This window comes from Scylla paramamosain, chromosome 6 (assembly GCF_035594125.1).
Source record: "Scylla paramamosain isolate STU-SP2022 chromosome 6, ASM3559412v1, whole genome shotgun sequence".
Classification (NCBI taxonomy): Eukaryota; Metazoa; Arthropoda; class Malacostraca; order Decapoda; family Portunidae; genus Scylla; species Scylla paramamosain.
The window spans coordinates 28811997-28839496 of NC_087156.1; the positions used below are offsets into that span (position 1 = coordinate 28811997).

Sequence of the window (27500 nt, forward strand, 5' to 3'; positions counted from 1 at the left end):
TGAGTGAAATCAGAAACACCAGTATGTCATTAGCAGTCGAAGCGTTAACAGCTACTTTTATTTTTCAAGCCCCGCGTTCCAAAGGGAGTAAATACATGCAAGGAATTCTGTCATTTTATTCCCGTGTTAGGGGATAAAATGTCAGTACACAGGAAGGTCATTTAATTATGCAAACCCTGCTTGGCTCTGACAGTTCAATACGAGGCGTGGTTTTAGTGTTCGCTCTGCGTGTGTGAGTTTTTGGGGCCGATTGTCGCACGTATTGTATTGGCACTGTATTGTCATTCCATTACCTAACAGACGCGTTTAGCTTTGTGCAGTGTTTATCAATGGTTTACCGCTATATGATTTTTGGGGTAAGTTTTGTTATTTGCTGAGAGACTGCTGTGTGTTTTGTGGGAGAATGTCACTGATATTCTATTGCCATTTGACACCCCAGCAGACAGTTCAGCCATGTTAAATATTTACCGCTGGTTTACAATTTTGATATATTATTTGCTATTTACTGGTGGTTCAGTATGATGACACGGCTGGACGTCTGCTGCAAATAATAAAGAATAGAAATGTGTGTCATCCCATGGTCGCCAGCATCTGCAGGGATACGCCACTGAGTTAATAGCAAAGATACTAACGTTTTATATATTTTGTGATTTACTATTAATTCTGTGACGAGTTTTAAAGCAAATGTCACTTGTATAGTTGTTATTACCCATCTGTTATGAACGCATATTCGTACACATAATTCTATTCAAGCCATCTATATTTGAGAATTTTCAGTTCAGCTTCACATGAGATATCGTCACAGCACAGCAAGGCCCAGCGCGTCGGGTAGCAATTGTCGCATGTCATCACAGGCGCGAACAAAGCCGAGTAGGATGGATTTATAAATTAGGTGATGCTGCTTTTTCAAGTGCTTGATTTAATTCGCGGATTTTCCAGTAAGCGCACAAAATGTATTACATGGATGGAAAGATAGATAGATAGACAGGCAGAGAGAGAGAGAGAGAGAGAGAGAGAGAGAGAGAGAACGCCTGCCTCCTCTCTCTTATTCATGCAAAAAATAATTCCTCCTCTCCCATGTCGCATCCAGATTCGTCCCCTCGTCTCCCCACCCCATCCCTCTGTACCCGACGCCGCCATCGGGATATGCGGCGAGAAACTATATTAATTTCAGAAGTTCCTCGCGTGTTGGTATAGCAGACGGGAAGAAAAACATCGGCCGGAGGTTCCAATCCGGGCCAGGGCGGCGGGAAGGAGATGGCACGCGTCCAACTCCAGCGCTGAATAAACACGTACAGTATTATCGCGGGGAATTAATTGTGAGGCTTTGAGGAGAAGAGGAGGAGGAGGAGGAGGAGGCCGTGTTACCGATCCTAAGCTTAGTGAAAAATACGGTGTTTTTTTTTTTTTTGTTATCGAGTGAGGGAGGGATGTTGAAGGTACAGAATATTGGGGAAAATACCAGTAAAGTAGTAACCAATAATAATGTTGATAGTAACAACAACAACAACAAACAACAACAACAACAACAACAACAACAACCCAGTCACTGAGGTTCATATTCTTAGACGTTTTAAACTTTCAAAGGTCACAAGGAAGACTTCTTGGGGTCTTATGGTGTTTTTTCCTCTTCACTGGCACAGAATACATGTTCAACCACCAATGGAGTCATGACAGCAACCCTTGAAAATCCCATTAGCTTCCACTAGAGGCTATTAGAAGTTGTCTTTTTTTTTTTTTTATGTAGGAGGGACAACGCCCAAGGGCAACAAAAATGCAATAAAAAACCCGCTGAGATGCCGGTCTCTCAATAGGGTCCGGAATGGTAGTCAAAAATTGAAAGATAAATGTCTTGAAACCTCCCTCCTGAAGGATTAAAGTGGAAATACAGAAGCAGGCAGGGAGTATCAAGTTTACCAGAGAAAGGGATGAATGATTCAAAATACTGGTTAACTCTTGCATTAGAAAGGTGGACAGAATAGGGGTGAGAGAAAGAAGAAAGTCTTGTGCAACAAGGCCGCGGGAGGAAAGGGAGGTATGCAGTTAGCAAGATCAGAAGAGCAGTTAGCATGAAAATAGCGGTAGAAGACAGCTAGAGATGCAACATTGCATGAGAAAGAGGTTGAAGACAGTCAGTTAGAGGAGAGGAGTTGATGAGACGAAAAGCTATTGATTCCACCCTGTCTAAAAGAGCGATGTGAGTGAAACACCCCCCCCCCCTTCAGAGTAAGCAGCTAAGGGGTGAGAAAAACTGGCGGAGACGTCTCAGAATGTAAGAGAAAACATGATAATATCGAACCTCCTACTTTTGAAAGGCTCAGACAGCAACAAGCACCAACACCATCACCTACGAACCAACACACAACACCAGAGTAACACTTTCCTCTACCATAACACCCACAACACCCAGCTATAAAGACAAATAAACAGAAACCACACCTTCTCGCTTCACTAATACTCTTTCCCAGCATTCCAGACCCTCAGAACTACCTCTACGTTGCCACAAAACCCGTGAAACGCCAACAGGGTGTGGCTGGCGGCTTCTGAGGTTGATGTGGTAACTTGTGGTTGCTGGAGCGGGGATCAAGCGGCAGTGTAAAGCAGGGCCCGAAGTGAGGGAGTGCAGGGGCTGAGTTCGAGGCCACGAAGGTGCAACAAACCGTAGGCTGAAAGATACGCGCTAAAAGTTAAACAATGGAGCCCTAAAAGTTGCTTTGTGTGCTATTTCAATCGAGAAAATAAAATACCGGAGTTAATGTCTACAAAGCGGCACAATAACATCAAAGGAGCTTAATAAAGGGGTAGGGAAAAAGCTCTCTCTCTCTCTCTCTCTCTCTCTCTCTCTCTCTCTCTCTCTCTCTCTCTCTCTCTCTCTCTCTCTCTCTCTCTCTCTCTCTCTCTCTCTCCCTTCAGATTTCTTCCTTCACTCTCCATTTCTTTCCTTTCATTCTTCCTCCCTTCCTTAGTCTCTTTCCTCCTTCTCTTCTTTCTTCTTCTGCATTTTCTCCCCTATCCTTCTCATTACCCTTTCTCCCTCCTGTTTTCTCCCTTCTCGTATCTTCCTTTCAACTTTACGTCCTCGTAACAACCTTCCTTCTCCAGTCTCTCTCTCTCTCTCTCTCTCTCTCTCTCTCTCTCTCTCTCTCTCTCTCTCTCTCTCTCTCTCTCTCTCTCTCTCTCTCTCTCTCTCACTCTCTCTTGCACACAAAATCAAGCCGGAATGATATTGTAGTAAAAACGAACCTTAATAGACAGCATTGTTACCACTTTTACGAGGTGCCCACTCTTGGCGCTGATTACAGGTAAGGCCACACACAAAAGAGTCAACCAAAACAAGGACAATTGACAGACAGGTGGGGAATGTGTTTGAATGAGTGAAGTGAAGGCGAGGAAGGGAAAGGTTGGTGTGGGTGAGAGTAATAGTTAAGTAAGGAGAGGTAACAGATAGGTAGGTACTAGGTAGGAGGAGTACAAAGGAATACAAAGGAAAACCAAATAATAACTGACACTTATTCTTACTAGGATGTCTGGGTAACTGTTCTATACCAACTACTAGAGGAAGACGAGTTAATATGGTAGAAGAAGAGGAGGAGGAGGAGGAGGAGGAGCATACAAACAAGTACCCAACGAAAAAAAGAGGGGAATAAGGAGAGGGAGCATAACACACACAAAGCACGTAACAAAAAATTAATGAGTTATAATGAGGCTCCCTTCCTTCCATAGTAAACCTCTCTCCCCTCCTGATCTCCAGTTAGTGAAAGACCAAGAAGAGCAGAGGGGCAACAAGGCTTCCAACACCGCCCGCCCCCACCCCCTAATCAACGCAGCGACGGTTCGGAATGAAGAGACGCGGTCATTTGTCGTGCAAGGAGAGGTAAGAAGCTATTTCAAGACGAGACACGTTTAGTGGACATTTTTTCTAACTTTACATCTGCTCGAATATTAAAGATAGCGAAATTATTTGTGTAACACCACCACTACCACCACCACCACCAACAACAACAACAACAACACCAACAACAACAACAACAACAACTATAATTTTCTCCCTATTCATCGCAGCATCCACATTTTAATTTCAAATCCGCACAAAGAAAAAAAGAAACCTAAAAAAATAAGAAAGTGGAATAAGAGGAAAAAGAAGAGAGAAAGAAGATGAACAGGAGGGAAGAGAAATGGGGAAGGAGAGGAGAAACACCGAAATAAAAGATAATAGTTGGTTTTGAAATGATAGAACGAAAACGAAAACGAGGAGAAGGAAGCGAAGGAGGAGGAGGAGGAGGAGAAAGAGGAGTACTGTTTGTTGGGAAGAAGATAATGGCACTTGACAATGAAGGATAAGGATTGATAGAGAGAGAGAGAGAGAGAGAGAGAGAGAGAGAGAGAGAGAGAGAGAGAGAGAGAGAGAGAGAGAGAGAGAGAGAGAGAGAGAGAGAGAGAGAGAGATTATGCACCAATACCACAAAAGGCAATCGACAGGAAAAAGAAAGATGGAGGAAAATTGAAATAACGTTTTACTCTCTCTCTCTCTCTCTCTCTCTCTCTCTCTCTCTCTCTCTCTCTCTCTCTCTCTCTCTCTCTCTCTCGGTAAAAATCATCAACCGCTCAGTAATTAATGATTATTTTTTTTACTTTATCTCGCCGGACAAAAAAGAAAGTAAAATTCGGAATAATCTTCATCAATTTGGTCTCGTCTTGCACTCGGTAATTTATCAACGCCAAAAATTTACTTTCACCTCGATATATGCAAATGGGTAAGTCCAGACAACCTATTAATTTTGGGCTACTCTCTCTCTCTCTCTCTCTCTCTCTCTCTCTCTCTCTCTCTCTCTCTCTCTCTCTCTCTCTCTCTCTCTCTCTCTCTCTCTCTCTCTCTCTCTCTTTTACTACCACACAGTCTTCTTCCATCAGACCGCTTCTTCAGCCTCTTCTCACAAACAATTTCCTCTCCAACTTCGTTTTCCACTCCATTTCCTTTTTCTGCTCGATACGTGCACTCGTCCTGTCTCCTTCCTTCCTTCCTCCCTCGCTCCTTTCCTCCCCCAATGCCCTCCGTACTTCTCCATGCCTGCCCTCCCCTCTTCCTTCTTTCCCTGCTTAGTCCTAACCACGGAAAGTCGAGGGAAAAAAAGGTAATAAAAGAGGCAAACACACACACACACAGACACGCACGCGCACCTTACTGCACACATATAAAAGACATACATTTATATATTCGCACGTACTTCCTCTGTCTTGATTAGCGGTCACTTTTACATGTGTCTAATTCCAAAGAGTGCCTGCGCAATATTTCCTTGGCAGGAACGTTCATCACCCAGTACAACACGTCCATAATTACTCACAATTCAAATAGTATTCATAGCTTCCATATGCCTGACGTTTGGTAGCATAAGTAAAAATTGCATGATTCCGCGACGTGCGAGTGTGGAGTGCTGTGTTTGGCAGAAGTACAGGATGGCAGCTCCAAGATCACATCAGTGGGGGTGGAGATGGTGTCTGGTATCAGACAAATGGGCCTGCAGACCAACGTGTTTGGGGAGAGGCCAGGGCATCAGCCTCAACAGAAAGGCAAAGCCTCAGACCATTAGCCACAGATCGGTGCACCGGAGAAGCGTTATGAGCGGCTGTGGCCTGTGGTACACATATCACCAGGCAGAGCAACGGCTAAGTAAATGTGTACTTCAGTCAACTCAGATCAGTCCCCTATGCCGCTGTGTAATGATGAGCTCGGGGAATTCTAAGGTGAGGCCAGAATTCAAATGGTCAACAGTAGGTTTCTAAAAGAAAACCTCTCCTGTGCGACGCTACATCACCGAACACAATCTTATAGCGTGAAGAAATCGGATATAATCAAGGAATGGACTAACGTTTGCCAAGTTGGCGGTGTTCGCCACGTGAAGGACGCAAGGCACTTCAAGGCACCAGTCTTGTTGCTCCAAACTTTACACCGATCCAGCAAGATGCGCTGCAACACACGGAACGGAGCTGCAGCCGCTACTTGTCACGTCTTTCAGGGAAATTTTGTAGCGATGTTGAATTCGGAGTGAGACTCGACTCATGCCTTGTTCGAGTACACGAAGGAACTTCCTCTTCCTGTTGGCATGAACACAAAGCATCTTGCCTCCGAGCGCGTACCAGAAACACCCTTTCGTCTGAGACTGACGAAGATGACAATGGAAACACCGCACAACTGAGGAAGCGAAGAAAGGGCTGAACAAACATTCCTGCGGGGAAAACGCGTGAGGCGTGAGCTAGTCACCTTCCAGCCAGCAGCCGAGCATTTTTCCGGCAAGACGATGTGGCTGCAAGATTTATCTGACTCACTTTCATGTGACGCAATGACAGTTTTCTGCTACGTGGCAGACATGCATGACTAACTTGCCCCAAAGAGGCAGACGCTGAACATGAACGCCAAGTATCTTCAAGCGATACACACGAGAGGAGACACGTGTTCTGTCTTTGTGGATTTATGTATGTATTGTGTACCAAATGGTGTCTACTTTGGCTTCAAGTTCTAGCTTGCTTACACAAATTTAAAGCTATCTCAATGAGGAGATTTTGAACTTAATCAAATAATTTTATCAAGTAAGCATTTTTTTCAAGGTATTTTAATATAATCCACCTCTCGTTTTGATGTTTGTACTTCTCTACCTTTCCTTTTCATGCATGTACTTCTGTTACCTTCTCTACACTGCACAATACTTGGTTACCATCAAAAGACTGTCTTACAAGCCGCAATTTGCATTCTAGAATAAAAGAACCTCAAGGAGCAATTGTTTTCCTGCCCTTACGATCAGCTTCCTCTGACCGGCGGCGACTGATAAACCATCACACAAAGGATGAAAGAAGGAAGAAAAGAAAAGAAAAGCAGAAAAAAGAAACAAAGAAATATAAGCAGAGAAAAATACAGAAAAGGAAAGGAAAAATAAACAGAAAAAAAAACAGAAAATAGGTAGAAAAATACAAAAAGAAAAATGGAAGAGAAAAAGAGAAAGGCAAGAAGAAAAAAAGCAAGAAGGAAAAGACAAAAAAAAATAAAACAAAGAGAAAAAAAATACGACAAACAAAACAGAAAAAACATGATACTAAGAGAGAGAGAGAGAGAGAGAGAGAGAGAGAGAGAGAGAGAGAGAGAGAGAGAGAGAGAGAGAGGGGCATGCAGGAAAGGAAACCAGCGAAGTACAGTACAGACCACGTCTTATCACAGCCAACAGTCGGACACGGGCTGCAACTAAAATACTGACGACTCGAGCATCGCCTACGCGCCTCACTGGAGACCCCAAAGTATTCACCCCTACTCCCCTTCACCTGAAAACACGACTCAGGTGACCCGTCGACCTACGGAGAGAGAGAGAGAGAGAGAGAGAGAGAGAGAGAGAGAGAGAGAGAGAGAGAGAGAGAGAGAGAGAGAGAGAGAGAGAGAGGGAGGGAGAGAGGGAGGGAAATGGGGGGCGTGGAGAATTACTGGAGAAACTTCATTCATACATTTGTCATATCAGAAAAGATATAAGATTAAAAATAAATAATAAGAGTAAAAAAGGATAAAAATATTAGAGAAATAAAAAGAAAATACGTACGATTATACGAGAGAGAGAGAGAGAGAGAGAGAGAGAGAGAGAGAGAGAGAGAGAGAGAGAGAGAGAGAGAGAGAGAGAGAGAGAGAGAGAGAGAGAGAGAGAGAGAGAGAGAGAGAGAGAGAGAGAGAGAGAGAGAGAGAGAGAGAGAGAGAGAGAGCTCATTTCTCCCTTTACACACGCCTCCTTACAAGTCAAAGACACGGAGAAAGGGGAGAGAGAAGAAAGGCTGTGGTTGGGAAAAGAGAAAAAAGGCTCAAAGAGAATGGGAAAGGAGGAGGAGGGTCAGAAAGAGGAAGGGAAAGATAGGAAAGAGGGAGGAGGAAAGCGGCAGTCTGTAGAAAAATGTGAAAAGAGGAAGAAGAGGAGAAGAGGTTGAAAAGAGCAGTGGAAGGCGCGAGAGAGAGAGAGAGAGAGAGAGAGAGAGAGAGAGAGAGAGAGAGAGAGAGAGAGAGAGAGAGAGAGAGAGAGAGAGAGAGAGAGAGAGAGAGAGACAGAGAGACAGAGAGAGAGAGAGAGAGAGACAGAGAGAGAGAGAGAGAGAGAGAGAGAGAGAGAGAGAGAGAGAGAGAGAGAGAGAGAGAGAGAGAGAGAGAGAGAGAGAGAGAGAGAGAGAGAGAGAGAGAGAGAGAGAGAGAGAGAGAGAGAGAGAGAGAGAGAGAGAGAGAGAGAGAGAGAGAGAGAGAGAGAGAGAGAGAGAGAGAGAGAGAGAGAGAGAACGCCTGAAAATGGGAACGAAACAGGAAACAAGAAAACCACAAAGAATAATTGAAAAACAAAACATAAGAACATAAGAACATAAGAAATAAGGGAAGCTGCAAGAAGCGACCAGGCTTACACGTGGCAGTCCCTGTATGAAACACACCTACCTATTTCCATCTGTTATCCCCATCCATAAACTTGTCTAATCTTCTCTTAAAGCTCTCTAGTGTCCTAGCACTAACTACATGATTACTGAGTCCGTTCCACTCATCTACCACTCTATTTGAGAACCAATTTTTTCCTATCTCCTTCCTAAACCTAATTTTTTTTAAGCTTGAACCCGTTATTTCTTTTTCTACCCTGGTTGCTGATCCTAAGAATTTTGCTTACATCCCCCTTGTTATAACCCTTATAACACTTAAAGACTTCTATCAGGTCCCCTCTTAACCTACGTCTCTCTAGAGAATGTAAATTTAACAGCTTCAACCTCGCCTCGTAAGGAATACTCCTCATCCCCTGTATCCTTTTAGTCATTCTCCTCTGTACTGATTCTAATAGACCTATATCTTTCCTGTAATGTGGGGACCAGAAATGCACAGCGTAGTCTAGATGAGGTCTGACCAGCGCCAAGTATAACTTTAATATTACTCCCGGCCTTCTACTTTTAACACTCCTAAAAATGAATCCTAATACCCTATTTGCCTTGTTTCTGGCTTCTATGCATTGTTTCCCTAGACGGAGTTCAGAGCTAACTATAACTCCTAAATCTTTCTCGTACCCTGTACCTACCAGAGTTTGGTTGTTTAATATGTACCTATTGTGTGGGTTTCCTCTACCTACGCTAAGCACTTTGCATTTACTGATATTAAATTGCATTTGCCATCTATCCGTCCATTCATTCATTCTATTTAAGTCTGCCTGCAAGGCGATGGCATCCGATTCTGACCTAATTAATCTACCTATCTTTGTGTCATCCGCAAATTTACTAACATCACTACTAATTCCACTACCCAAGTCATTGATATATATTAGAAATAACAATGGCCCTAATACTGATCCCTGTGGCACCCCACTAATTACATGACCCCACTCGGATTTCGAGCCGTTTATTACCACTCTCTGTCGCCTGTTACCAAGCCATGACCCTATCCAGCCTAACACCTTCCCATCTATCCCGTGTGCCCTAACCTTTCTCAGGAGCCTTTGATTGGGTACCTTGTCAAATGCTTTACTAAAGTCCAGATATAAGATATCATAACTATCACCATTATCTACTGCCTCGTACACCTTACTGTAAAAACTTAACAAGTTTGTCAGACAAGACTTCCCCTTCGTGAAGCCATGCTGTGACTGATTTATCAAGTTATGTTTGTCTAAATGTTCCCTAATGTTCCTCGCTATTACTGACTCTAATATTTTACCTACAACTGAAGTTAAGCTGACAGGTCTATAATTAGACGCTAAAGTTTTATCTCCTTTCTTAAAGATGGGTACTACATTAGCCTGCCTCCTCATTACTGGTACCTCACCCGACTCCAGTGATTTCCTAAAGACAGAAACTAACGGCTCACTAATAATCTCTTTATATTCCTTAAGTACTCTGGGATATATTTCATCAGGTCCTGGTGACTTGAACTTTTTTAGCCTATCTATCTCCTGTTCCATTATCTCCCTAGTTATGGAAATATCTGTCAGCTTCTCATTCTCATCTGCTCCAAATACCTGTTCACTATCTGGCATATCTTGCATGTTTTCCTGGGTGAAGACAGTTAAAAAATACTCATTCAGAAGTTCACTAATCTCCTCCCCAGAACTAACCAGCTCCCCATCTGCTGCCTTTAATGGACCTACAGTATTCTTATTCTTCGTCCTGTATACCTGATAAAATCCCTTGGGATCCGTCTTCGCCTGGCTGGCTACCTTTAATTCATAATTGTCCTTAGCTTTCCTCGTTAACTTCCTGACTGTTCTAACTAATTCATTATATTGTGTCCTTAAAACGTCTTCACCTGCCCTTAATCTCTTATATATATACTTCTCTTACGCCCTATATAATGCTTTAACCTAGCAGTCATCCATTTAGGGTCATTTTTTTGTGATCTTATTGTTCTATACGGGATATTTGCTAACTGACCTGTATGAACTTTATCTAGGAAATATTTATACAATTCATCTACATTTACCTCACCTAATCCCCTCATCTCGTCCCCTACCATCCTCTCCACTCCCTCATCTACTCGCCTCGACCTCACCTCTCTCATTTCAGCATGACCTGACATTCAGTTTAGAGTTTAGAGAAGTCTTTAAGTGGTATAAGGGTTATAACAAAGGAGAAGTAAGCAAAATTCTTAGGATCGGCAACCAGGATAGAACAAGAAATAACGGGTTCAAGCTTATAAAAATTTAGGTTTAGGAAGGAGACAGGAAAAAATTAGTTCTCAAATAGAGTGGTAGATGAGTGGAACGGACTCAGTAATCCTGTAGTTAGTGCTAGGACACTAGAGAGTTTTAAGAGAAGATTAGACAAGTTTATGGATGGGGATAACAGATGGAAATAGGTAGGTGTATTTCATACAGGGACCGCCACGTGTAAGTCTGGTCGCTTCTTGCAGCTTCCCTTATTACTTATGTTCTTATGTTCTTATGTTCTTATTCCAACATACTCACACCTATCTCCCCCTTCCTCTTTCCTCCTCCCTTCCGGACACATCTTCCCTCCTCTTGTCCTACACCCTCACGCCTCACCTCACCTCTCTCATCCTGCCTTATCTCTCTGAACTCCGTCCCTGACCTGACCTCACCCTGCATCCTTTGCCAGTCCACTCCTTGGAGGTACCTTTTTAATTCTTCAACATCTGCTCTCCTAAAGTCAGGTATTTTACTAGTGTTTGTGTTTCTAACAGTTTCTTCCCATTCTAAATTGTACCTAATTTCCCTATGGTCACTGTTATCTAGCTGTCCTCCAACCTCTACCTGCGTGACTGCTTCCTCCCTGTTAGTAAGAATTAAATCTAGAATATTATTCCCCTTGTGGGTTCTACGACTACCTGTTTTAAAAAAATTATCCTGAATTACCTTAAGAAATTCCTCTGCTTAAACAAAGAGAGAGAGAGAGAGAGAGAGAGAGAGAGAGAGAGAGAGAGAGAGAGAGAGAGAGAGAGAGAGAGACTCTAAACTCATAGACACACGCAAAGAAAACGAAGCAAGAAACAAAAACATACCAAGAAATCGAGGAACACCAGAAGAAAACGAGCCCAACAACGGGAGACGAGAGAGGAAAGGGGTAACTAATATAATCCATCCAGGAGCCTGCGGAAGAGAGAACATTAAGGAACCGCGACTCTACCCTCATCGATCACGCAGTTTACGCACAGGATCATGTCCCCGCCTGACCACACATTAGCCCTAGAGGAGGAGGAGGCGGAGGAGAAGGACGAGGAGAAGGAGGAGGAGATGAAGAAGAGGAATAAGGAAAAAAAAGAAAAAAAAGGAGGAAAAAAGGAAAAATAGGATGAAAAAGAAAGGGAAGTATAAAATAATAGAAGGAAAACAACAACAACAACAACAACAACAACAACAAAAACAACAACAACAACAACAAAACAAAAACAACAACTCGATAATGATGATGATGATGATGATGGTGTGAATATAATGAAGGGAGATAAATCAAGTTGAAAGAGAAGGAGGAGGGAGGAGAAGGTAGAATAACAGAGAAGTGGAAAGTGAAAAAAAAAAGATTTGTAATTACAGATAACTAAAGTTACGTGGAGAGAAGGGTGAAGAAAGAAAACCTGAGGAAGGAAGGAAGGAAGGAAGGAAGGAAGGAAGGAAGGAAGTAAGGAAGGAAGGAAGGAATGCTTCTAGAAGGACATAAAGTTGAAAGAAGAGACGAGAGGGAAAAACAGGAGGGAGGGAGGAAGGAAAACGGGAAGGAGTGAAGAGGAAAGGAAGAGGAAGGGAGAGGAGGGAGGGAAAGCAAAATCAGGAAGGAGAGGAAGGAGGAAAGGGAAACGAGGAGAGGAGGGAAACGGAAAATGAAGAATGCAATTTTGAGAGAGAGAGAGAGAGAGAGAGAGAGAGAGAGAGAGAGAGAGAGAGAGAGAGAGAGAGAGGACTGGAAGGCGAGCCAATATCACTAGGAGGGAGACTACCCGTATAGAGGATGATGGAAGCAATATCACGGCTGGCTGGGTGGGGGACCACGAGGAGGAGGAGGAGGAGGAGGAGGAGGAGGAGAGGGAGAGGGGAGGAGGAGAGGGAGAGAGGGGAGGGGGAGGGGAAGGGGGAGGGGGGGGGAAGGAGGAGAGGGAGGGGGAGGGGGAAGGGGAGGAGGAAGAGGAAGAGGAGGAGAGAAGTAGAAAGGAATATATAAAAAGAGGAGAGGGGAGAGTGAAGAAGAGAAAGACGATGAGAAAGAGGAGAGTGGGATGAAGTGCAAGAGGAGAAGGATATGAGAGAAAAACAAAAAAAAAGGCAAAGGAACACAAAGGGAGAAGGAAGGAACACCCGTAGAACTGAAGGTCACTGCGGGGCTAAAACGTTCATGGGAGCTTTACTTTAATAAGCCCAGCCTACAGTAAGAGAAAAGCGATAGCATTGATGGGAGGACAGGAAGCGTTCCTTCTCGCCACCCACCGCTCCCTCCAGGGCTGGCAGGGAAAGAAAAGAAGGAGAAATACTTAACAACATTGAAAATCTACGAAAACCGCCTAGGAAACAGGTAAAATCTACCCTACCACCATCGCTACTTCTATCCAGTGCTAGATAATCAGCAGCAGCTCAGAAAAGCAACATTTCAGAAATAAACCGAAACAAATTTTAATTGCAATTTGCCAGGCCAGCGGGCAGTACCTCAGCTAATATGTTTTCAAAAGACGTGATTAGTAGGTAAAGGGTTCCAAACATTGAAGAGCCGACTGAAGGAGGAGGAGGACGATGAGAAGGAGAGGGAGAAGAAGGAGCGTGAACAGGAGCCAGAAGGTGAAGAAAGAGAAGAGAAGAGGATATGCAAAACAGGAAAGGAAAGAACAATGAAAAAAAGAAAAATAAGGAGGAGGAAGATTGTGTGGGAAAAGAGGAAGGGGAGAAAGACGAGAACAGGCAGGCGATCACGGTCCCAGCAGCACCAGCAGGAGGCGCAGAAGGAGAAATACATACTGAGGAAATACAGAAAGAACAAGTGGCAGGAGGGATGTTTGTGGCCTGTGACGAGGCTATCTGCTGAGCTGCGTGGTATTACTGGTGAACTACATGTGGAAGGGCAGGAGGAGGAGGAGGAGGAGGAGGAGGAGAGGAAGGAAAGAAAACTAAGTAGGAAGATGGAAAAAGGAAAAGGACAAGAACAAGAAGGACGAGAACAAGGAGAACGACGAAGACTAAACGAAAACAGAGAAGAGGAGGAGGAGGAGGAGGAGGAGGAGGAGGAGGAGGAGGAAGAGGAAGAAGAAGAGGAGGAGCACGTGGACGACGATGAGGACAAGGACGACGACCACGATGGAGACAAGTAGGAAAAAATGACAGAGAGAAGCAGAAAGATGAGAAAGAGGAGGAGGAGGAGGAGGAGAAGTAATTACCTCTGGCTGGCGTTCTGGTCCACTTGACAGAAAAGTAGACGGAATGGAAGGACCAAGTGATGTGGAAATAAAGACTGAGAGAGGCGGGAGGAGGGGAGAACTGGGAGAGGTTGTAAAGGCCGTGAGGGGAGAAAGAGTGAGAGGAGAGCGCGGTGTGTGTGAGCGGATGGCAGGGATGTGTTGGAGGGCTGAAAGTAGAGTGGGAAGGGGTAGATGTGAGTAAACGGGAGGATGTGTTCGTGGTGTGTGTAAATGATGTTTGTAAGAGGAAAGGGGACGCTGGGGTGAGATGGGAAGTCTGCTTATGAGGTGTTTAAAGGGATGTGGAGTAGCGTAGTTGTGCCAGTCTCTATCACCTTCTGCCTGCCGACTTATCACGCTGATTTCCCCATCTCGTGTTTGGCTTCCTTCTTCCTTCTTTCCCCTCCCATCCCTCTCCCTGCCTACCGGACGAACCTGAGGGACACCCACGTGCAGGGTACAAACCTCTCTAGGATTCAGTTTTGTCCTTGTCTTCACTAGGAACGCTCGGTTGACCTGTATGTCCTACCTATGCATGCCTAAGCCAGGTAGTGGAAGAATTATGTAGTGTTGTAGTGTTTCTCCCCTTTAACCCTCTCAGTACGGGTGACAACTTCTAAATATCGAATCATGATCTACATGATGAAGAGATAAGCTGTGAAATTCATGGACACAATTAATCTACACATAAATTAACCCAACACTCAGATGAAAACGTTGATGTTACTTCAATATTATACTACGCGTATTTCAACTATTATAACATCAGTGTGGGCAAGTCCTTTACTTAACGCAAGGGAGAGAGAGAGAGAGAGAGAGAGAGAGAGAGAGAGAGAGGAGAGGGAGGGAGGGAGAGAAGGCAGCCAGTCAGCAGGACCATTCACTCTTTAACGAGTAGCAAGCACTGACACATTCTCCGGCTGAAACACGATGAATAGCAAAGAAAACGATGAGGTGAGAATGACAGAAGCCTTTGGTACTGAGTGCGAAGGATGCCCACTGTAGCCACCTCAGCCCTTGCTCCTCAAACTGCCACTCGTTACATAAACACCTAGCAACCCCTTACACTCTCCCAAGGCCGCCAGACACACAGATGAAACACTCACTTTTTTTTTCCTGAACTATTGAAGTGTCCAGGAAAACTTCACGTATCACTAATAAAAGCAAATAAGTATCCGTCACGCGCGCCACAACACACGCAAACACAAAGAGAGACACACGCCAACAACACACCCACGCGCTGCTTGTTACTGCACTGCCTGACTGTCCCCGTTGAAGAGACAAAATATACCTCATGAATGTTACACTAGTCACTTCTTCTCGGCTCCAGTTGGAAGAAAATTAAACAAAAAATTAATAATTATGATTTAAAAATGGCATATGCGATAAGGGAGATAAGATCAGGATAATTGTTAGTGATAATAGAAGGGAAAGAAAACGGGATGTTAACTACTAGAAGATTCCACATGGCGGAAAATTTGAATTTATTAAAGCCTGTTCTCTTCTCCAGCTTGAACCAAAGATTATATAGGAGACTCTTATACATATAGTCTTGGACAGTAGTAGTAAAAGTAGTAGTAGTAGTAGTAGTAGTAGTAGTAGTAGTAGTAGTAGTAGTAGTAGTAGTAGTGACAGAGAGAGAGAGAGAGAGAGAGAGAGAGTAGGGATACAAAGTTTTCCTAACACTCACCTGATACACACTAGGGGAGATTTGTTAATTAAGGAAAGGAGAAGAAAGGTGTGGGAAAAATATTGAAGACATCTTTTTCCCACTGGCAGGAATTATTGTTTACCTGCTCTCTCTCTCTCTCTCTCTCTCTCTCTCTCTCTCTCTCTCTCTCTCTCTCTCTCTCTCTCTCTCTCTCTTACTCTGGTAATCGTAAATTCTGAGGGCAAAATGACGAGGGTTAGTGGCTCTTCCGTCTCCTCGAACAAGTTTCCTTTTTATTGCCGATGCTGTGTGTGTGTGTGTGTGTGTGTGTGTGTGTGTGTGTGTGTGTGTGTGTGTGTGCCCATAACCTCTCGCTACACAAGGCAGAAAGTGTTATGCGTTCTTTTGGTGAATCCCTGGAAATCTGACATAGCAAAGTATTCATGACAGGCGAATCACACGTAGCTATTTCACACAGGTAACCTTTCTCGTTCCTGTTGCTTACGTCCTGATACGAGTATATGTATTACGTGTTACCTATTTCTTACTTTCTCTTATTTGACATTGTTTAGATGAGGAGTTTCCAGGTACCTGTACAGCTGATTTATCTGTTCTTAGGATTTTTTTTTTTTTTTTACTTATTTATTTACATTTTGTCTTTATTTATTTATTGACTCATTTTTGTACTTGGATTTTCCTCTCTTGTGCATAAAAAAAAAGGAGGGGGGATTGGGGGGAGCACAGAACACGGAGCATCTACATACCATTCTCTGTCCCACTGACAATTTACTATAAAACAAGTAACATTCAGTAGACGCCACACTTAGACCACCACAACATCATTTCATAAATCACAGAAGCAGGACGAGTTATCAAGACACATCAGAAAATAAAATGGCTTCTTTCTCGGTTCTCCAATTTCCTTTTCGGGAACGGCATTTGAGCGGCATCTTTTTTTCTTTCTCTCCCTCTCTCTCTCTCTCTCTTTTCAGTCCATTTTCTCCATTGGTCGATCTCCATAATACATAAAAAAATATAAAGACCCATGAATAATTATGATACCAAGAAGCCGTCAGACCTACTGTACACGTAGCAGTCCCTATATAAAACATCCATGTATATCTTTTAATTAAATCTATCTATTGACTCGTTACTAACAACTTGCTGATCACTAAGTCGTAGAACCCACAAGGGGGAATAATATTCTAGATTTAATTCTTACTAACAGGGAGGAAGCAGTCACGCAGGTAGAGGTTGGAGGACAGCTAGGTAACAGTGACCATAGGGAAATTAGGTGCAATTTAGAATGGGAAGAAACTGTTAGAAACAAAAGCACTAGTAAAATACCTGACTTTAGGAGAGCAGATTTTGAAGAATTAAAAAGGTACCTCCAAGGAGTGGACTGGCAAAGGATGCAGGGTGAGGTCAGGTCAGGGACGGAGTTCAGAGAGATAAGGCAGAATGAGAGAGGTGAGGTGAGGCGTGAGGGTGTAGGACAAGAGGAGGGAAGATGTGTCCGGAAGGGAGGAGGAAAGAGGAAGGGGGGAGATAGGTGTGAGTATGTTGGAATGTCAGGTCATGCTGAAATGAGAGAGGTGAGATCGAGGCGAGTAGATGAGGGAGTGGAGAGGATGGTAGGGGACGAGATGAGGGGATTAGGTGAAGTAAATGTAGATGAATTGTATAGATATTTCCTAGATAAAGTTCATACAGGTCAGTTAGCAAACATCCCGTATAGAACAATAAGATCACAAAAAAAATGACCCTAAATGGATGACTGCTAGGTTAAAGCATTATATAGGGCGTAAGAGAAGTATATATATAAGAGATTAAGGGCAGGTGAAGACGTTTTAAGGATACAATATAATGAATTAGTTAGAACAGTCAGGAAGTTAACAAGGAAAGCTAAGGACAATTATGAATTAAAGGTAGCCAGCCAGGCGAAGACGGACCCCAAGGGATTTTATCAGGTATACAGGACGAAGAATAAGAATACTGTAGGTCCATTAAAGGCAGCAGATGGGGAGCTGGTTAGTTCTGGGGAGGAGATAAGTAAACTTCTGAATGATTACTTTTTAACTGTCTTCACCCAGGAAAACATGCAGGATATGCCAAATAGTGAACAGGTGTTTAGAGCAGATGAGAATGAGAAGCTGACAGATATTTCCATAACTAGGGAGATAGTGGAACAGGAGATAGATAGGCTAAAAAGTTCAAGTCACCAGGACCTGATGAAATATATCCCAGAGTACTTAAGGAATGTAAAGAGATTATTAGTGAGCCGTTAGCTTCTGTCTTTAGGAAATCACTGGAGTCGGGTGAGGTACCAGTAATGTGGAGGCAGGCTAATGTAGTACCCATCTTTAAGAAAGGAGATAAAACTTTAGCGTCTAATTATAGACCTGTCAGCTTAACTTCAGTTGTAGGTAAAATGTTAGAGTCAATAATAGCGAGGAACATTAGGGAACATTTAGACAAACATAACTTGATAAATCAGTCACAGCATGGCTTCACGAAGGGGAAGTCTTGCCTGACAAACTTGTTAAGTTTTTTACAGTAAGGTGTACGAGGCAGTAGATAATGGTGATAGTTATGATATCTTATATCTGGACTTTGGTAAAGCATTTGACAAGGTACCCAATCAAAGGCTCCTGAGAAAGGTTAGGGCACATGGGATAGATGGGAAGGTGTTAGGCTGGATAGGGTCATGGCTTGGTAACAGGCGACAGAGAGTGCTAATAAACGGCTCGAAATCCGAATGGGGTCATGTCATTAGTGGGGTGCCACAGGGATCAGTATTAGGGCCATTGTTATTTCTAATATATATCAATGACTTGGATAGTGGAATTAGTAGTGATGTTAGTAAATTTGCGGATGACACAAAGATAGGTAAATTAATTAGGTCAGAATCGGATGTCATCGCCTTGCAGGTAGACTTAGATAGAATGAATGAATGGACGGATAGATGGCAAATGCAATTTAATATCAATAAATGCAAAGTGCTTAGCGTAGGTAGAGGAAACCCACACAATAGGTACACATTAAACAACCAAACTCTGGTAGGTACAGGGTACGAGAAAGATTTAGGAGTTATAGTTAGCTCTGAACTCCGTCTAGGGAAACAATGCATAGAAGCCAGAAACAAAGCAAATAGGGTACTAGGATTCATTTTTAGGAGTGTTAAAAGTAGAAGGCCGGAAGTAATATTAAAGTTATACTTGGCGCTGGTCAGACCTCATCTAGACTACGCTGTGCAGTTCTGGTCCCCACATTACAGGAAAGATATAGGTCTATTAGAATCAGTACAGAGGAGAATGACTAAAAGGATACAGGGGATGAGGAGTATTCCTTACGAAGCGAGGTTGAAGCGGTTAAATTTACATTCTCTAGAGAGACGTAGGTTAAGAGGGGACCTGATAGAAGTCTTTAAGTGGTATAAGGGTTATAACAAGGGAGATGTAAGCAAAATTCTTAGGATCAGCAACCAGGGTAGAACAATAAGTAACGGGTTCAAGCTTAAAAAATTTAGGTTTAGGAAGGAGATAGGAAAAAATTGGTTCTCAAATAGAGTGGTAGATGAGTGGAACGGACTCAGTAATCATGTAGTTAGTGCTAGGACACTAGAGAGCTTTAAGAGAAGATTAGACAAGTTTATGGATGGAGATAACAGATGGAAATAAGTAGATGTGTTTCATACAGGGACTGCCACGTGTAAGCCTGGTCGCTTCTTGCAGCTTCCCTTATTTCTTATGTTCTTAAGTCTATTCCATTCATTTACCATTCCACTTGAAAATGAGATTCTCTCTCTTTTTATTACCCTAAGTCACTGAAAGAAGACTTTATTCGGCAGAGAGACAAGTTCATTTCCATCTCTTTTTCTTCATGTTAGCCACTGACAGAAGACTTTATTCAACATCACAATGAGTCAATGAGAGGACGCGGCCACTGGATCAGAATGAGTTATGATGACACCTGAATATGATACCAAGATGAAGTCACTGATATTAATAGGACCGTAACGAGCAGGGAGATTATTCACTGAAACGACACGACAATCATCGCTAACCTTGTATCTGTGTTGGCTTCCCGCCCGGCAATAACAGCATTCAGAAAGCAACAACAAGGTGGTGTTTACGGCTCCTACACAAGAAGCCATAAGAAAGTATTGTTCTCTTTACCAACAACACGACACACGTACGTATCTTTCTCCACCACTCAGTCCTTCTTTCTTTCTTTTTATCATATGTAAGAGATATGCCCCAGGAAAATATAAATAAATAATAAAAGGAAATCAAAATAACCCAATTTACAAAGCCGTTCCTTGAAAGAAATAGTGGGAGAACAGAGGAAAGGATGAAGAGTTTAAGTTTCCGTTCACTACTACTACAAGCCATCCCCTGCTTACTCCCTCTCCTTCCTTCCCTCACTGCAAAAAGAAAAGGCTTAATGGGCAAAAGACCAAGCATAAAAAAAAAAAAAAAAAAAAAAACAGGATACTCCCGAGAAATGACGACTTGAGTATGGAAAGAAAAGCAATTACCTTCCCTCATTACGACAGGTATAGGAAGGGGAAAAAATCGAAGACCTTACGACAGGGAGGAAATTTGAGGCAAAGGTCAGACCGCCAACAGGAAACGACCAAGAGAGAGAGAGAGAGAGAGAGAGAGAGAGAGACGAGGGGCTAAGTCGAGTAAGAAGACATTCAGGTCAGAGAAAGGTGGAAAGAAGATGGAGGGAGAAGGGCTGGAGGCGGGGAGCTCAGAGGCAGTCATAGCGGCGGGATTATGGACGAGAGTGAAGGAGAAAGAGGAAAGGAAGGATTATGGTGGAGAACGTGGAAGGAGAGAGAAAAGAAAGAGGAAGGATGAAAAAGATAGCGCGCGGGAAGTAGAGAGGAGGAGCAGTAAGAGGAGCAACAACAACAACAACAACAAAAACAATGACGACGACGACAACGATGAAAGCAGCATGAGGAGCTGGAGGACGAGTAGTAGCAGCAGAGGAAAGACGACAACGACTAAGACAAGGACGAAGACAAGGACGAGAGCGAGAACGAACAGTAGCAAGAGGAGGAGGAGGAGGAGGAGGAGGAGGAGGAGGAGGAGGAGGAGGAGGAGCCAGACAAAGACAGAAAAACCAAAGACAGGTAGAAATAAGAACATAAGAACATAAGAAATAAGGGAAGCTGCAAGAAGCGACCAGGCTTACACGTGGCAGTCCCTGTATGAAACACACCTACCTATTTCCATCCGTTATCCCCATCCATAAACTTGTCTAATCTTCTCTTAAAGCTCTCTAGTGTCCTAGCACTAACTACATGATTACTGAGTCCGTTCCACTCGTCTACCACTCTATTTGAGAACCAATTTTTCCCTATCTCCTTCCTAAACCTAAATTTTTCAAGCTTGAACCCGTTATTTCTTGTTCTACCCTGGTTGCTGATCCTAAGAATTTTGCAACTATGATCTTCGAGCAAGCGACAAATGAAGTTGTAATAAGGCTGAGCTCGTATCTCTGCCTCGCCTGCACACACGCACACACACGCACATGCACACACAGTCTATTTCTGTAATCAGCTCTTGACGTAACATTGCGTAAGTTTAGAGGGGAGGAAAGTTCAACCCTGAATACTTACTCGGTTGAATATGTGAAGTGTTTATTACATCTGTTGCTTTATGAATTTCCTGACATATTTACTGCATGAAATATGATGAACTAGAGAGTATATTTCGACATGTCAGGGTTTGCATGTGTGTTCCCTTCTTTCTTTTTTCAAAGTTTAACCCACTGAATTCTGGTGGTGTTTTAAAATTCTTATCCTTGACTGTTTCAGTGAGCAGGAATACTGGAAAAAAAAATAACGGATTCAAGCTTGATAATGATAGTTTTTTTTTTTTTTTTAAGAGATATGAAGTGAACAGTGTAGTGGATTAATGGAAGAGACTTAGTAATCAGAATATGAGTCAAGAGGAAGTTTTAAAAGGCGATTACACATATTTATAGATGGGGATGATAGATGGATAAAGGTAGGTATATTTTACACAGAGACTGCAACGTGTACCTAGGTCTGATACATTCCTGCAGCTTCTCTTATTTTCTTTTGTTGCGTTCTTATAAGTACACAGGCACTAGATGAACTCCATAACTCATATTTGCCGTCACCGCTGTCTGGTGTCCTTGGAGGTAACACTCCATCCTTGCACAAGACCATTATTCTAAGTCTGAAGAGAAGTAATTGAAGCCAAAAGGTTAATAAATGTAATTTTGGCGTATTACATATTTCACACTTTTCTACAGCATAACATTTATTGTGTTGCTTTGGTATTAATTCTTTGGCGTTCTACTGGTGAAAAATTCTGTGGGAAAAGTATTTAGCTTTTTTGTCATGATTCGTTGCAAAAGGCTTAAATATATTCACCATTATTAAACACTTTTCAGCTTTTAATGAGAAAAACATAAAAAAATGTGTGACTATTTTTGCATCTCATAACGTTTAATGTATTTACAAAAGTCTCTCTCTCTCTCTCTCTCTCTCTCTCTCTCTCTCTCTCTCTCTCTCTCTCTCTCTCTCTCTCTCTCTCTCTCTCTCTCTCTCTCTCTCTCTTTTTCTTGTGACGTTTTCTTTCCTTCTTTCCCTAACTTTCCCTCATCATACCCGCGGAACTTACCTGTGGTCTACTGGCGGCGCTCACTTACTGCCAAAGAAAACCAAAGAAACTAACAAGGCGATGCTGCCTTCACCTTTATTCTCCCTCTCCCTCTCTCCCTTCTCTACCCCGGCGCTGCGTGAAACATGAGATCAGTACATTAGGACCAAGTGGTTCTGATGGCGCCGCGGGAGAAATATTGAGGCAGGTTAGGACGTCACCTTCACTTCCCCCCACCCTCCTTGTGAGAAGTAAGCAATGAGAAGGTTTCGGGGGGGAAGAAGAAAGCTTAGGAGAGAGGAAGTGAAGGTGTAAGAAGGGTGAAAAATGTGTGTGTTTGTATGTGTGTATGTTTGGTGTGTGTGTGTGTGTGTGTGTGTGTGTGTGTGTGTGTGTGTGTGTGTGTGTGTGTAAAATTATTCGCCCAAACAATAACAGAGAAAAGTATGGCTGGATAATGTTTGTGGTTAGATTTACACGTAAGTTATAAGTAAAAAAATAGGTGACTAAAGGAGGAGACTTGAGAGGTGGCGGTGAAGTGGACAGTGAGTGCACCTGAGGGAGTTAGTTAGATTAAATGACAAGTGATGCTAAGCTCAGGAAAGGTTACGAGACGCTGCCCTACACTTAACATACTATGATGCTGACATGCCACTGCCCCCAAGGCAAAATAAAGGAAGTTACAAGGAGCCAACAGACCTTCACATGGCAGTTCCTCGTTAAGACATACACATCTAGTCTATACACCCACTGATCATTTCTTAAGGAGCGATCACATTTGCCCTAAATTTTGTCCGAAACACTGTTAGGTTCCTGATAACGGCACGTTACACGCTTGCTCGTAGTGAGTCACAGAGAACGCCGAGACAGTGCTTCGGTCGCTGTTTTGTGATAATGAGGTCGTCCATTCTTCCTGGAGTCACTGCCCAGCGCAATGGCGACGAGGGAGGACGTGATACCTTGTTCACTTTGTTTTCTAACTGGCATCTGTAGAGTCCCATAAAGCGGCGTGTGATTCATGCAGCTCAGTTAGATTCAATGTTTGTTCCTTCATCCACTCCATCCTCCACCCTGCCACAGACATCACCTGTCACGTGTGCTGGATTCATGCTCGCATCTCATAGCCTCCTCCACACCAGTGCTGTCAGCATCACGGCGCCAGAGATGCCAATATGACCCGGTGCTTGTAACATGTGACACGAATGAGACCAGAGGCTTGGTCCGAAACATGTTTCGAACACATGCTTCAAACAAGTATGCTCTCACCTTTAGAGAACATCGTAAACATTGAATACAAAAATCAGGCACAGGCAGGAATCACTTTTACAGCACCTCAAAAAGGAGGAAGCAACTCCTCGCAGCTGGCGTTCAAACTTCCCCTCCGAAGCAGTTTATCGGCTCCCTTCCTCCCCCATCTCCCCTTCTCCCACTCTCCCTCACCGCCTCCACTACCGCCATCACCACCTGTTGTGCCGCCACCCCCTTCCTTTCCCCTGCCGTTCTCACAACGCAGCTTTTGGCAGCGTTATCTCGATTTTTAGCGAGAGAGAGAGAGAGAGAGAGAGAGAGAGAGAGAGAGAGACGGGTTTCACATAACTCCTCACCGCCCTCCCCATTCCGCTCACCACATCCCTCAGTTAAAAAAAAAAAAAAAAAAAAACTTTGGGGATAGTTAGCCATCGCTGCGCTGGACACGAAGGCATGACGCTCCCCTCCCCCCGCCAGGCTGCCAGCGACACCCAGTCACCACCACAACCACCACGCATCTTCTGCTAAATGTTATCATCAAGAATATTTACTTTCGTGAGGCGTCTTTCCTCTCTTTTAACTCTTTCATTTCTTTTTGGCTCCATTTATTTATTTTTTTTTTTTTTTCTCAGCAGTGATGGAACGTTATTTGGCAGCATGCCGCATCAGCAAAGGCTTAAAACTCCACGCGGGACACTTAAAGTTGTTAAGAGGCAAACTTTATGCACACCTGCGTAGATATGTTTGGGGTAATTCTGAGTGGTTTCATCCTTCTCACTAATACTCCCTGAAACTTTCTCCGTTTCTTCTTCTTCTTCTTCTTCTTCTTCTTCTTCTTCTTCCAATGACTTAAAATGCTTCTTCTTCTTCTTCTTCTTCTTCTTCTTCTTCTTCTTCTTCCAATGACTTAAAATGCTTCTTCTTCTTCTTCTTCTTCTTCTTCTTCTTCTTCCAATGACTTGGAATGATTCAGAGACACCTCAGAAACTAAATTAGCTAACCATTTTTAGTCCTCTCTTCTAGTTTCTTTTTTTTTTCAGATTGGCAACATGAGCTTTTTTTTCACTTTTTGTCATTGGTTGGGTCCCTCAACAAGCTAGGAAAAAGTATTAAGTTTGTTTCATGTCACGCTGAAATTCTTGTTCATTTACCAGAGAGGAGGAGCAGGCATGGCTTGAGGCAGTGGTTTCCATCCTGGAGGCCATAGAGCAAATTGTGCGGGGCCATAAGCTGAAGCACAGACCGCTCTACACTGGACTCTATATAAATTCTGGCAATTTATACGGTTTTTAATTACTATCTAGGTATGTAATTTTTCATATATACATTACATTATTTTTAGTTCCATTTTCATGATTACAGTACATAAGACTCAGGAAAAGGAAATACAAGGTTCTTTACTTGAAACAACAAAAGAAAAATATATTAGTCAATAAAATCACAGGTATTTCTAGAGTGGCTTATGTGGACCTGATGAGTATAGGAGCCCAGACAACCGCTGTGATCACAGGTTATGAAGGAGGGCGTGGATGAAGGTCGTGTATGAGAGGCGGCTCTCGACCAGAAAAGTGTTGGGAAACGCTGGCATGAGGGATCTGAACTTGCTTGGAGCTAAACTATACTTATTAATCTTCTGTCTCGCATTTATTTTTTCTCTCACTCTCTCTAAATCTTCAGTTAGATTCATGGGTGCAAGAAAGAATAAGAAGAGGGGCAGGGGAAGGGAAAGGGGGATGTGAAAGTAGTGAAAGATAAGACGAGGGCGACAAGTGAGCATCTCAGACACTCACATAAAGGTTCTCAACGCAAACTCATCGTCTTGTAAAATTTGGCTCGTCGCCTTCCTGGGGACGGCCTTTGGTCTCCATGCAGATCAAGCAATCATGACATGATGATAGAAAATACAAGTAAATAAAAGAGTTATGTTACAGTGCATGGGTGAATCCTGGAACGCGTTCACATTTGTTCGACATGAAATGTAAAGTGGTAACATGGCACAAAAATGTAAAGTGAAATATATTACAGTGAGGAGTTCTGAATAGTAAAGGGCAGGGAGACTAGGGAAGCGTAGGAGAGAGAGAGAGAGAGAGAGAGAGAGAGAGAGAGAGAGAGAGAGAGAGAGAGAGAGAGAGAGAGAGAGAGAGAGAGAAAACTCGAGGCGATGCGACTTATTCATTATTCATTTATTCATTTCCTTCTCCCGAACAGACGTCGCCGCCCGGCAAGGACACGCCGCGCTCCGCCTTCAGGAGACACATCACCGTGAGAAAATTCATGTCAAACGAGAATATAAGGAGAAAAGACTTCACTGTGCACATCTTCCCCATCTCATCAAGGCGGGGTCGTAGACGACGCCTGTAACATTCTGCCCAACATTTCTGTAGCATGAAATAATTCCTACTCTACCCTGAGCTACCCACTGGAATACGATATATAAAATTCACAGAAAAGTTTATAACTTGACCTCCCTTGAAAGCCACTAATAAAAGTTCAAAACTTTGTGTCTTTTCTGGAGTCTAGCGGGAGATCTGTACTCCAAGCGACGCAGACACCACGGCGCCGGGGCATCGCGGCGGCAATATTTCAGAGACGAGGCTGGGGGGAGCGAAGAGGTGCAGGGTTCAGGGACAAAGTAGCAGCGTTGGAAACACGGTGGCCACACAGGCTTTGCAAAAAGAGTTTAATAAGATATTGAGGGATGACAGTCTTCTTGACCTGCACTGGATATTGCGTCACAGAATCAAAGTAAAATTCGATTGTTCGGCGAGTCAATAATGTCGCAACTCTGAGAGAGGATAGTGTCCTGGAGTAAAAAATTAATAAGATGCAGGAATAGGCTATACAGCCAAGGATACCATGGAAGGACCTTCAAGAGTACGTTGTCAGTTCTGTACCATGGTAGGTCATAAAGAGATAATAACAGTAATTTTTGTTTTCTTGAAGCCATAACGCCACAATGGTATGTTTGGTACCGAGGCCTCGTCAGTACACATGAGCCGCTTCACCACCTAGCCACCGTAAACTCAGACTCTCTACTTACTAATCTACAGCAATGACACACAACAGTCAAACTAACTGTCACAATAACCACACAGGAAATTTCAAAGGAGGGGAAAGGGAAAGTTCAAAGGAAGGGAAAATGATGCATCGATAGTGCCACGTTTTCTAATATAACCACATTAAATGGGATGACTAAGATACAATACTCCATAAGTAAGTCCACCCCCTTCTCCTCCTGCTCACACCACCCGCCCCTTCAGGCTTCGCTCCGTATTCAGAAACACCTTGCTTTCTCGCCATGACTATTTTCAAGGGCTACACAGATAACACTTTGTAACACGATTTTTGTCTTTGACAAGAAAGTGTTATTTTTCAACCCTTTTTCATTACAAAACAATATAAAATGTCCATTATTCCTTTTAAACTTTGCTTTTGTGGCTTTTAGAACGAGTTTTTGCCTCAAAATAGGTAAATTTCACCATTTTTCCAGATGCTGTCTCAGAGAACTTCTTTGCTCTTGTCTTGATGAATTAACCACATATGTAACAGAATGTATCTGGAGAATGACTGCAGACTCTTGATGCCATTTCACCTCTTGTGATGCGTCTTCTCAGGCAGCCAAAGCAGAACAGATTGGTGGTCTGCAAGCCCCTATTTTTATATTTTCAAGCAGTACTCTAGAATATTCTTAGTCTTTCTAGAATGTCTTCCAGAACGTAATTAATCTTTCTAGAATATTCTTGAACCTACTTTAAAATATTCTGAATCATTCTAGAAAATTCTTGTAGGTTCTAGAGAACTTTCTAGAATACAGTAGAAATATGTAGAAGTAAGTTCTGGAATATTCTGGAAATGTTTACATTGAATAGAATGTTCTAAAATGTTCTAGAAACTTCTAAAAGTGTCTGGTAGAGCACTCTGCATGATTTTAGAAGATTTCTGAAATGTAAGCAAATTCTTCTAAAAATGAAAAATTTCTTGCTAGATCTGATCAGTTCAAGAATGATCTTATCGAAATTGAAAATCTTTAGAACACTTTATATTCTTTCTTTCATTGTTTTAACTTATTTGCAACATTTCA

General features: G+C 42.9%; 1 long non-coding RNA gene across 2 annotated transcripts in view; it reads right to left on the minus strand.

The window, feature by feature from the left end:
* LOC135101131 (uncharacterized) overlaps positions 1–27500 on the minus strand; it is an 89611-nt gene that overhangs the window by 43823 nt on the left and 18288 nt on the right. The window contains exon 1 of one of the 2 annotated variants that reach the window (XR_010269050.1): positions 14980–15117. The exons of the other annotated variant lie outside the window; for it this stretch is intronic. This is a non-coding gene — a long non-coding RNA (uncharacterized LOC135101131). Of the gene's footprint in view, positions 1–14979; positions 15118–27500 lie in introns of those variants that run through there. 2 annotated transcript variants of the gene reach the window in all.